The following is an 11523-nucleotide window of genomic DNA, read 5'->3' on the forward strand; positions in this document are numbered from 1 at the left end:
CCTAACCAATGCAACGATTGCCACCTCAACATGCTTCACCTCAGACTGTGTCCAGAGACTTCACGTGTGGAATGACAACCCTTCAGCTTCATTACTCGGGTGAGACCTTTCCTTTCATAGTACACTCTAATTTCATCTCAGGTGGTTCACTTTCTCACAAAGTCCCAAAACCTAGATATACACCAGTTTCTGTGAGAGAGAGCTTATGTTCACACGTATCCATAAAATACTGCAAAATATATACCTGAAAGCGAAGTACACTAGAGTTTGCAGTGAGTACCTCCCTAACACTTCCTCTCCACTATTCCAAACTTTGGGTCCATGATTGTTCAACAATTTGTTTGGCTTCGTATGTTAACTCTCTTTTCAATCACCAGGTTCCAGATGTCATCAGGATGCTAGCCAGGCTTCCCCGGATTGAAGACCCCACCAATGTGTCCTGGAGCTCAGCTTCCCCAGAGACACACCCTACTAGGGAAAGAGAGAGGCAGACTGGGAGCATGGACCGACCAGTCAATGCCCATGTTCAGCGGGGAAGCAATTACAGAAGCCAGACCTTCTACCTTCTGCAACCCTCAATGACCCTCTGGGTCCATGCTCCCAGAGGGATAGAGAATGGGAAAGCTATCGGGGGAGGGGGTAGGATATGGAGATTGGGTGGTGGGAATTGTGTGGGGTTGTACCCCTCCTTCCCTATGGTTTTGTTAATTAATCCTTTCTTAAATAAAAAAAATTTAAAAAAAAAAAGAAAACATTTTTAAAAGTAAAGAAATCACACCATCGGAGTCTCAGATCTGAAATTCTGTGCTATTCAGACAAGTTATATGTGCTTCCAATAACCTCATTTGCAAAATGAAATAAATAAAACAATAATTAGCTTGTCATTTATAATGAATATATGAAGTTCAGTATAGAGAGCACTTACTGTTGTGCCTAATTCAATATTTGGTGGCCACTGTTAGCAGACCAAATACAAGCAGTTTATTGAGATGTCTCAACTCATTGAAGCATAGATATGGATCAGGTTGTTTTCTCTCTGCATTGCAGCTACTAATGTTCTGTCCAGTTACTCAGTTTCATCTCCTAATGCCATCTCCAGACAAATCCCATAATTTTTCTAGCAATATCAGTTACAAAAAGCCATGTTCAGCGTCACAACACTTTAGTTTACAATTTCAGTCTCATATCAAGTTTCAAAAAGATATCTTTCCAAATGTGTGCTTCAAGTTACAAGAATGGGGAGAGGACTACTACATCATCTTCCCCTTCTTTCTGGATCTAAAGTCTCTCAGCTTGAGTGAAGGAAAAAGGGTAATAGGGGCATCTAAAATAAGTGCTCATCATTGTTGAGGTTCCTGCTCCACATTAGCATAAACTGTTTTCTTCTCTTGCTGGCGGCCTCTGCCAATTTCTTGATACCATATTAGATATTAGGAAACTTGAAATTAGGTATTCCGAGGGAAATGCTCATCTTTATGCCAGCCCTCTCTGTCACCGAAGATCTCATACAGAAGGGTATCCAATCTCCTTTGAGCAGTCCTTGCCCTCTCTCTGGGTGCCATCTTCTCCTTTGACTTATGTTCTCTCATTATAATGGACTTCTCCCTAAGAAAAGTGGAAGGTTTTTATCCACATTCTCCAAGGGCTGAAGGAAAGTGGTGAAACAAATCCAAAATAAAATATATTTTCTTCTTTGCAGAAAAACTTCACCAGAAAACCTACACTCTCCACATATGTAAGTTGTTCTTCCCAATTTTTCAGACATCGGAAATGAATGGTTAGAAATATGGCAAGAGATTTTGTCTTTACCCAGGATAAAGTTACAGAAAGACTGAGTTTACCTTCCTGCCTGACACAAATGAAAAGAAAAACTATGAGTAACAAATTAGAAGACATTTGCTAACAAAGGATGGTGATCCTTGTGAAATAAGAAAAAAAATAGATGATCCTTATGATTGTCCTAGGTTGTTGTTTTGAGAAAGTCTCCAGAGTTGGTTACAAGAAAGAAAATCACAAAAGAGGAGCTAAAGATGAGAGTGAGGAGAGATCCAGGGGCTATAGTTCACAGGGCAAAGCAACAAAGAGGAAAAGTTGAACACAAAGAAACCACTCAAAGATCTAGAGAGAAATCCCCTCTGATGTTTAGGAGGGCATTGATGAATGACTTCATGTGAAGAAACAGTAAATGCTGGGACATTTATCTGAAAATAGCAGAGAACCAGTCTCTACCACTGGACACTGGGAATATTACTTCTTCCCTGAGTCCCGAAAAAAGGAATGGTAGACAATTCTCAGGTCTTATGTAGATTAATCAAGAAAGTATTGCTCAGTAAAGAGGACCAAATAACCCCAGACTCATGAAGATATGCCAAGCAAATCACAAAAACAAAACTTCAAAATATTAAGCTGTTTCCAAGTAACAGCAACCTTCATAAGGATAAGAAAAGTTTCACCACTCAATGAGATGTAAGTTATAATTTCTGCCATCTGGTCAAAGATTACCAGACAAGCAAAGATGCAAAAAAGCACAGTCTTTAATAAGGAGAAAATCAGTTTATCAAAAGAACTCAAGAAGTGTAATATATAATAAAAGTCCAGATTGAAGTGCCGAATAATTGTTATAAATGAAGTGTGTGTGTCTGTGTGTATGTGTGTTTAAAAAATAAGCAGAGGGGCCAGAAAGTCACAGCTGGACACCTGGTAGAGGACAAGGACCTGAGTTTAAGCCCCGGGTCCCCACCTGTAGAAGGGTTACTTCATAAGCAGAAACACAATGCTGAAGTGTCTTTTTCTCCTTCACTATCTCCCTAATCAAATAGAAGAAAATGGGGTTGGGGGATGGAGATGTCCATCAGAAGTGAAGGATCTGGGAGTCTGGCAGTAGCGCAGCGGGTGGTGCAAAAGCAGAAGGACCAGCATAAGAATCTCTTTTCAACCCCTCCCCACCCCCCCGGCTCTCCACCTACAGGAGGTTGTTTCACAGGTGGTGAAGCAGGTCTGCAGGTGTCTATCTTTCTCTCCCCCCTCTGTCTTCCCCTCCTCTCTCCATTTCTCTCTGTCCTATCCAACAACGATGACATCAATAGCAACAATAATCACTACAACAATAAAACAACAAGGGCAACAAAAGGGAATAAATAAATAAGTAAATAAATAAAGTAAAAAGGAGTGGAGGATTGTTCCTGTAGGCTTGAAAAGCAAAACAATAATCCTAGTGGTAATAAAAAACTAAAAAGTAAGCATACACATAGAAAACATCTGAAAAATTAAAACACTCAAATGATTGAATATATATATGAAAAGATTATACAATAAAAACAGTAAGACCAAATTAAATAAAGATACAAGAGATGAATAAAGCTCAATGGGGAAATCAGTAAAACAATAAGGAAATAATCAATTAAATTAAATCAAAAATTAATTCTTTAAGAAGACCAGTAAAATAAATCCCTTAATTTTATCATAAAAGAAGAAACCACAAATTATAATACAGAGAAAGAGAGCACATCACTACAGGTAATCAGATAACATTATGAGCAACTATATACTTATACTCAGCTAATATGAACCAATTTCTTTTTTTATTAGTGATTTAATAGATTTACAAAGTTACAAAATAACAGGGATACAATGCCACACCATTCCCACCACCAGAGTTCTTAATCCCCAATCCCTCCACTGGAAGCTACAGCAGTTCTCCCAAGATTTCAGATATGGGTTAACTATTATTTCTACAACTATCTGTCTGTAATTTGTATATATTGCCGATTTTTTAAAGGTCCCAATTTCTCTTCCTTTCCAAGCAGCACATACAACTATTACTACATCTAAATGTCCCTCAGTTTTTTTCTCTTCTCTCTCCAGTTCCTGATGGAGCTGGAGTTTAGAGCCCTCTGGTTAGCTTCCCCTTATCATTTCTCCCCCACTAGAAATATGGATCAAAATCATTTTTGGAGTGCAGAAGGTGGAAGGTCTGGCCTCTGTAACTGCTTCTTCGGTGAACATGGGCATTGGCAGGTCAATCCATACCCCCAGACTGTTTCTGTCTTTCCCTAGTGTGGTAGGGCCCTAGAAAGGTGAAGTTCAAAGACATTGGTGAGGCTATCTACCCAGAAAAATCAGGATGGAATCATGATAGCATCTGCAACTTGGTGACTGAAAGGCAACAAGATACAAAGCGGTACAAAATTATTAATGAACAGGAAAGAAAAAGTAGGAGTAAAGCAAATGAGAATTGGGATCTTAAGACGGAAAGAAGCTAGGAAGCCTATTTTAGGCATGTTCTTAGGTGCCTATGACTTTCATAGTTTTGGTTTGAGTTTGATAGCTAACATAAAGTTGGACAAAAATAGTGTCTGAGGAGATGGTGTCCTAGTAAAGAAAAGGGCTAGAAAGTTTGATTAGGGCAGAGAGTAGCTCCCATTCTTGAAAGAAATCTATGAATAAAGTTAACTGTTTACCCCATCCACTTGATCCAGGGCCCATTTATATAATTATATTTAGCATAGGAAACTGTGTAACCTCTGAGTCTCTGTTGGTCTGAGCTTGCCATTCATATCCACAGCCGGAAATATTGAAGGCTGCACTCATTTCAGGAACAATCTTCCTCAAGTGGTAGGGCAAGGTACCCCAGACTCCCTTTGGAGACAGGGGCAGTCCCTACCATCACTGCTTTATGGTAAGGGCAATGTCCTGGGAAGGCCCTCAAGAGGGCTTATGGTGATATTACTGATGGAAGTGACCAGTTATATGAACCAATTTCTTAGAATATATAAATGGCCAAAGTTTAAGCAAGAAAATATAGATAATCATTTAGCTCTGCATCAGGTAATGAGAACTTATTGTTGTGTGTGGTTTGGGTTTTTTTTTCTTTCTTCCACTACAGTTATTATAGGGGTTCAGTATCTTCACAGTCCTGGTGGTCATTTTCCTTCTTTCCTTCCTTCTTCCTTCTTTCCTCCCTCTCTCCCTTCCATTCTGCCCTCCCTCATTTCTTTCTTTTTCTTTTTTTTTTATTGTGATAGAGAGTAAGAGACAGAGAAGAAGAAAGAGAAAATGTGACACATGCAATGTTGCTCCACTGCTCATGAAGTTCCCTGTGGGTAGGTACTGGGGACTTGAACCTAGGTCCCTCACACATGGTAAAGGGTGAGCCAGCACTGGGCTCCAGCATTTATGGTTTGAAAACTTTCCCACAAAGAATTCTGGACCAGATGGCTTTGGTAATGAATTTCTATCAAACATTAGGGAAAGAAACAATGCCAATTCCACACAAAATCTTCAAGAAAATTGAAGAAGAGAGAATGCCTGCCAACTCACCAAATGCCAACTTTACTGAAGTAAAGTTGACACAGAAGCCAGATGATGACATTACCAGAAACGAAAAATACAAAAAAAAAAAAAACTATCAAAACACAGCTGCGAAATTCTAAGAAAGAGTTTAGCAGATCAGACCCAGCAGCATAGAAAAAGGATAAGGCATAATGGTCAAATGGAATGTTTCCAAGGAATGCAGGATGCATCTAGAATTCAAAAATCAGTGAAAGTTGTGCAATTATGGGAATATACTTTATTATTACTTAACTGTACACTTCAAAATGGTTACAATGGTAAGTTTAATGTAATATGGCTTTCTAATCAAAATTAACCTTTTAAATCAATGCAATTCACAGATCAAATTGTAAACATTAACAAATCAAAGAATAATTACATAATTATATTAATAGGTAAAGAAAGGGCATTATCAAAAGTCAACCTCTTTTTTTTTTTAATATTCTTTTGACCAGAGCACTACTTAGCTCTGGCTTACTATAGTTACAGGGATTGAACCCGGGACCTCTGGTGCTTCAGACATGACACTGTTGTGCAAATCACTATAACATCTCCCCAACCCCCAATATATTTATAAAAATCCTAATCAATCCAGATAAAGACTATCAAAAAACCAGGAGTAGAAAAGAATGCCCTCGAACAGAAGAAGAATGTATGGTTATAAAAAAAAAAAAACTGATAGCTTATATTTTACTCAATTGCAAAAAAAAAAAAAATTTTAATCTACCCCTAAAATCAGAAACCAAAGAAGTATTTCTCTTTTCACCATTTTCCAACATTATACTGGATCTTTAGCCAACACAGTCACTATGAAAAAGAATGAAAATGATCCAATTAGAAATGTATAAATCAAATTTCCTTATGCCAAGACAATATGAGTTCTACTTAGAAAAACCTGTGTACCAAAATAGCTTAGTTGGGAGAGCATTAGATTAAAGAAGAAAATCTAAGATATGTGCAAAAAAAAAACAACCAAAACACCTGTAATTATTAAAGAAGTTTAGCAAGATTGTAGGATGCAAGGTCAATATACATAAATCATTTGTATTTCCATGTTATCAATATGCTATAAGAAATAAATTTTAAAATATTTACAATTGTACCAAAATACTGAACAATTTAAGATAAATCCAACAAAAATAGAAAATAAAATCTGTACACTGAAAAAGCTACAATGCATCACTAAAAGTATAAACCCTTGGTCTGCACAGTCAAATCTAAGGTTAATTAAGTAGGGAGAGGGTGGAAGGATTTCAAAGGGGCAAAGGGGCTGGCAAGATAGTTTACCTAGAAGAAGACTTGCTTTGTCAGGCTCATGATGCTGGTCTGAGCTCCAGTAAATCACATGGGAGTACTATCTCACTGGAGGAAGTTTTGGCATTGTGGTATCTCTTCCCTTCTCTATGATCTCTGTCTCTTTCTATCTGAGAAAGCTGATTCAGAGAGGTGAAATCTAGGTGATGGTAAAATTAATTAATTAATTAATTTAAAAAATCAAAATGAGGAATGGCATACAATGAATTACACTAAAGAAAAAGAGGCATTTTGGTGAAGGACAAGGAGTACTAAAATCTTTGGAGGGTATGTGACATTGTAATTCTGAGCCCAGTCTTGGAAAGAAACATTTATTTAATAGATAAAGATAACTAAATAAGTGTGTGTTGTTTATAAATCAGAAAACTCACTATAGTTATCAGTTTCTGATTCAGCCTAAAGTTTCATGTAGTCCCTATGAAAATTACCAAAAAAACCTGTTTTTAACTTTTTAATTACCTTTATTTATTTATTGGATAGAGATAGCCAAAAATTGAGAAGAAAAAGAAAAGAAATTGAGAAGGGGAAGATAGATAGGCAGACATAGAGACATCTGCATACCTGCTTCTCCACTTGTGAAGCTTTCCCCCGACATGTAAGGACCAGGGACTGGAACCTAGCTCCATGTGCATTATAACATGAGTGCTCAACCAGCTGTGTCACCATCTGGCCCCCCCAGAAAACTTTTTATACAATCTGACAAAATTTTTTTAATCAGCATAAATGAAAATAACCTAGAAAAACTAGAACAGTACTACTAGAAAAATTCTACTTGATTTTGGGACATAAAGTTACAGTAGTCATTGTTCCATTGAATCAAAACAGATAAATCAATAGAACAGAGGTCCAGGAATCAACCCACATCACACATACATGGACAAATGACTTGACAAAGATAAGAAATTATTAGTGGACAAAGAACAAAAGTCTTCAATATATGTTGTTGGAATAGTTGGATATTAATAAGCAAAAAAGGGGGGAATTCAACTCATAACTCATGCTGAATAAAAACAGCTCAAGATGCATCATAGATATAAATGCAAATCAAAATGTTGTAATATTATCAGAAGAAAATATAGGAGAAAATGTTTATGCTCTTAAGATAGGCAAATTTGATTTGATTCAATGTCAAATTACCATCCATAAAAGGCAATTTTTATAATCTAGACATTTTCACAATTTCAAATGCCTGCACTCAAAAGATAGTCTTAAGAAAATAAAAAGATCACCTACTGTCTGGATAAAAATATTTACAGAGGATAATTGATGTTTGATAAAGGACTTGTATTAAAAAATATCTACAGTGGTCAAGTGGTGGTGCACCTGGTTAAGCACATGCATTAAAATGCACAAGGACTCAGGTTCAAGCCCCTGACACCCACCAGCATGGGATCACTTCACAAGTGGTAAAGCAGGTCTGCAGGTATCTTTCTCTCCTCCTGTCTGTCTTCCCCCTCCTCTCTCAATTTCTCTCTCTCCTATCCAACAATAATAACAAGAGCTATAACAACAATAAAAATAACTACAACAAGGGCAACACCAAGGGCAACAAAATGGAAAAAATGGCAGCCAGGAGCAGTGGATTCTTAGTGCAAGCACCAAGCCCCAGCAATAACCCAGGAGGCAAAAAGGGGGGGAGGGGCTGCTGCCAGGGAGCCCCAGCAATAACTCTGGTGGCAAAAGAAAAAGACATTTAACTAAAGAATACTTAATAAGTGGCAGACAAGAACATGAAAAAGTGATCACTACTATTAGTCGTTATAAAACTGCATCATAACTGAAGATATATGAAAAGGGCTGTGATATATAAAATAGATCATACTAAGGACCAGAAAGGACATGCAGAAACTGGAACTCTCATACACTGCCTGTAGAAATGTAAAATTGTGGGACCAATTCAGGAAACAACTTGAAAGTTTCTTTTCTTCCTCCTTTTCTTTCTCTTCCTCTCTATCTATTTAATTTAATGTATTTATAAACTAAAAAGAATCTAAAATATCATAGGATAAGAGGGGTAAAATTCCATACATTTTCCACCACCAGAGTTCCATATCCCATCTGCTCCATTTTCCTATTCTTTATCTCTCTGGGAATCATTATGGGGTGCAGATGGTGGAAAGTCTGGCTTCTGCAATTGCTTCTCCACTGAGCACAGGTGTTGTCAGGTTGATCCATATCTATCTCTATCTTCTTGCTTTTTTTCTCCCTAGGTTGGATGGGCAGAGAGATCATACCACTGAAGCTTCCTTCAGTCCAGTGGAGGTTAAGTTCAAACTTGTGTCATGTACATAGCAAAGCAACACATTATCCAAGTGTGTCAACACCCTCAGCTTGGAAGTTTCTTAAAATGTACAGCAACCACATGATCTAGCAGTTTTACTGAAAATATATGAAAAGATACATCTGTACAAAGACTTACTTAAAAATGGCCACAACATAGGTGGAACTTAAGAACAGTAAGGGAAAACATAAGGTGAAACTTGGACTGGGTGTGGTATATTGCACCAAAGCAAAGGACTCTGAGGAAGAAGACAAACAGACATTGGGATTCTGTTGTGTCTACAAGACACCAATCAAGGGGAGATGGGAGGCTGTGCCTGAGTGTTAAAAGAGTATACTGGGGGACCAAGCGGTAGTGCACCGGGTTAAGTGCATATAGTATGAAGAACAAAGATACTGGTACAAGCCCCCTGCTCCACACCTGCAGGGGGGTCACTTTGCAAGCAGTGAAGCAGGTCTTCAGGTATCTTTCTTTCTCTGCCTTCCCCTCCTCCATAAATTTCTCTCTGTCCTATCCAACAACAACACTATCAGCAACAATAAAAAATAAATAATAAAAGATGGCCTCCTGGAGCAGTGGATTCATAGTGCAAGCACCGAGCCCCAGCACCCTGGAAACAAACAAGAAAAAAAATCTACACTGTATACCATTAACTCCTCAATAAATTTTTAAAAGAAATGCATACATAATTTAAATTGAATTTACAAATATTTTCCTTTGCAATAAAAGAATGATCACTAGAGCTTAATTTTCTAAATCTAAAATTTATAATTAAGTCAAAGGTCCATTAAATGTTGAATGAGTAAATTGTGTGTATATACATTAAAAGAATGAACTAGTGATATAAACAGCAACATGAATAAATTTCAAAATATGTGTAATAGTAAAAGAATCCAGACCAAAAATAAATAAATAGAATAAAATATTGCACATTGCTTGACTCCACTTAAATGAAATGCTAGCAGATGCAAACTATTTTTATGACAGAAAACAGATCTATGGTTGACTGGGAGATAAAATGTGAAATGGAATGGGGGCTATAACTTACCAAGGGCAAACTTACAAAGAAATCTTGAGTATGATGACTCTATTTACTATTTCCATTGTGGTGTTCGCTTCAGGACTGTGTCCACATGTTTGCATTCAATGATAATGTGAACTTTATCTGAGTTACTTCATGCTACAATGGCCTTTCGATTTGCTTCTGCTTGGTTCAGAAAAGCAAAGCTTCAGAGGTGTGGTAGATCAAGGTTAAAGCTTTTAATTGCTTCATTAAAATCACTTTTTCCTTATCTAAAGTTTTGGCTTTGAATTTAAGTGACTGACTGCCTCCCCACAATTTGAGCATGAGTCTTCATCTCCATGTGTTTTTTTCTGCCAACAGTTAAGAGGTCATGTTTTATGAAGAATGCTGACAAAACTGCGAAATAGAGAATAAGGTTGTTTAATGTGAAGTAAGCAAATTGAAGGGTTCTAGGGATGACAATGACTAGGAGAAAGAGAACTCAGGGGAACACAATGCGTTTATCAGTATTTGCAGAGTACATCTATGAAAAGTGTCTACCTACTTTATCATCTTGTCAAAGAATAGCACTAGGACTAAGCAGTGAAAGTGAAAGGGAGGTGGTGGTAAAGTCATCCCAACAATTTGTTTCTCATAACTAAAGCTGAACAAATGATAGTATAGACTCACCTCCTTAAAAAGGAAACGTTTGAAGTGTCCTAGCAGAGACTGAAGGCTTTAGTCAGAGTTTGTACAGGAATTCCTTAGGATGTTGCAAATACTTGATTGTTTGTTGTCTTCACAAGCATTATGCAATATCTGTGGGCTTGAAAAGAAATGTCTTCCTCCTGTAACATTAGTCACATGCCCCACCCAGTACTGTGCTCTTATTTCAGATGAACTAGAAGATGTGGCCCAGGAGGACATAAACACAAAATAACAGCCTTAAATTTCAAGACTAGAAACTTGATCTAGCTATCTCTTTTTTCTTCCTCCATTCTTTGATGTATATTCTCCCCTGAACCAACAAATTACTGATGCTATATATCTAGAAGCCCATACTTTCCACAAAAATTTCTGATTTACCTTAGTGTCTTTGGACAATTCCAGGCAAAGGAATATAAAAGATAGCTGGAAACTAATATCTTTATGAGTTCTACTTATGTCTTCCCCTATAGTATAATTCTGACTGGAAAAAAAAAATGTTGAGGAGAAGAGAGACTTGTCCCATGAGAAAAAGAGAAGATCAATATGGAGAGAGAGAGAAAGAGGTGGAGGGAGATACAGGAAAAAAAGAGGGGAGAGACATTGAAGTACTCTTCACCATCCATGGAGTTCCCTTTGTGCTGCTGTTTGTTCATGGTGCTCTATGAGGAGCTAGAGATCAAAGCCTGAGCCTCTGTGAAACTGACCCACTGACCATCTCCCAGCGTTTTCCTATTACTTGTATTCACTTCCTGATTTTTTAAATTAAATCAAATGTCTAATAGTAATATTTCATTTTAATCCCTCAGTTAGCTTTTAGCTGTATATCTTTGCAATATCTTTAGCAGTGTTTATAGGAAAAGCTGTATGGATTTTTAAAGTTTCACAT

General features: G+C 37.3%; 1 long non-coding RNA gene across 1 annotated transcript; it reads right to left on the bottom strand.

Annotated features, from left to right (window-relative positions):
• Positions 1-939: 939 nt before the first annotated feature.
• Positions 940-11291, bottom strand: LOC132542524 (uncharacterized). Its single transcript, XR_009553529.1, has 3 exons — positions 10620-11291; positions 9975-10346; positions 940-1605 (listed from the first exon to the last, which is right to left on the bottom strand). It is a non-coding gene; the product is annotated as an uncharacterized LOC132542524 (long non-coding RNA).
• Positions 11292-11523: the final 232 nt, after the last annotated feature.

The sequence above is a fragment of the Erinaceus europaeus genome, chromosome 13, assembly GCF_950295315.1.
Source record: "Erinaceus europaeus chromosome 13, mEriEur2.1, whole genome shotgun sequence".
Lineage (NCBI taxonomy): Eukaryota > Metazoa > Chordata > Mammalia > Eulipotyphla > Erinaceidae > Erinaceus > Erinaceus europaeus.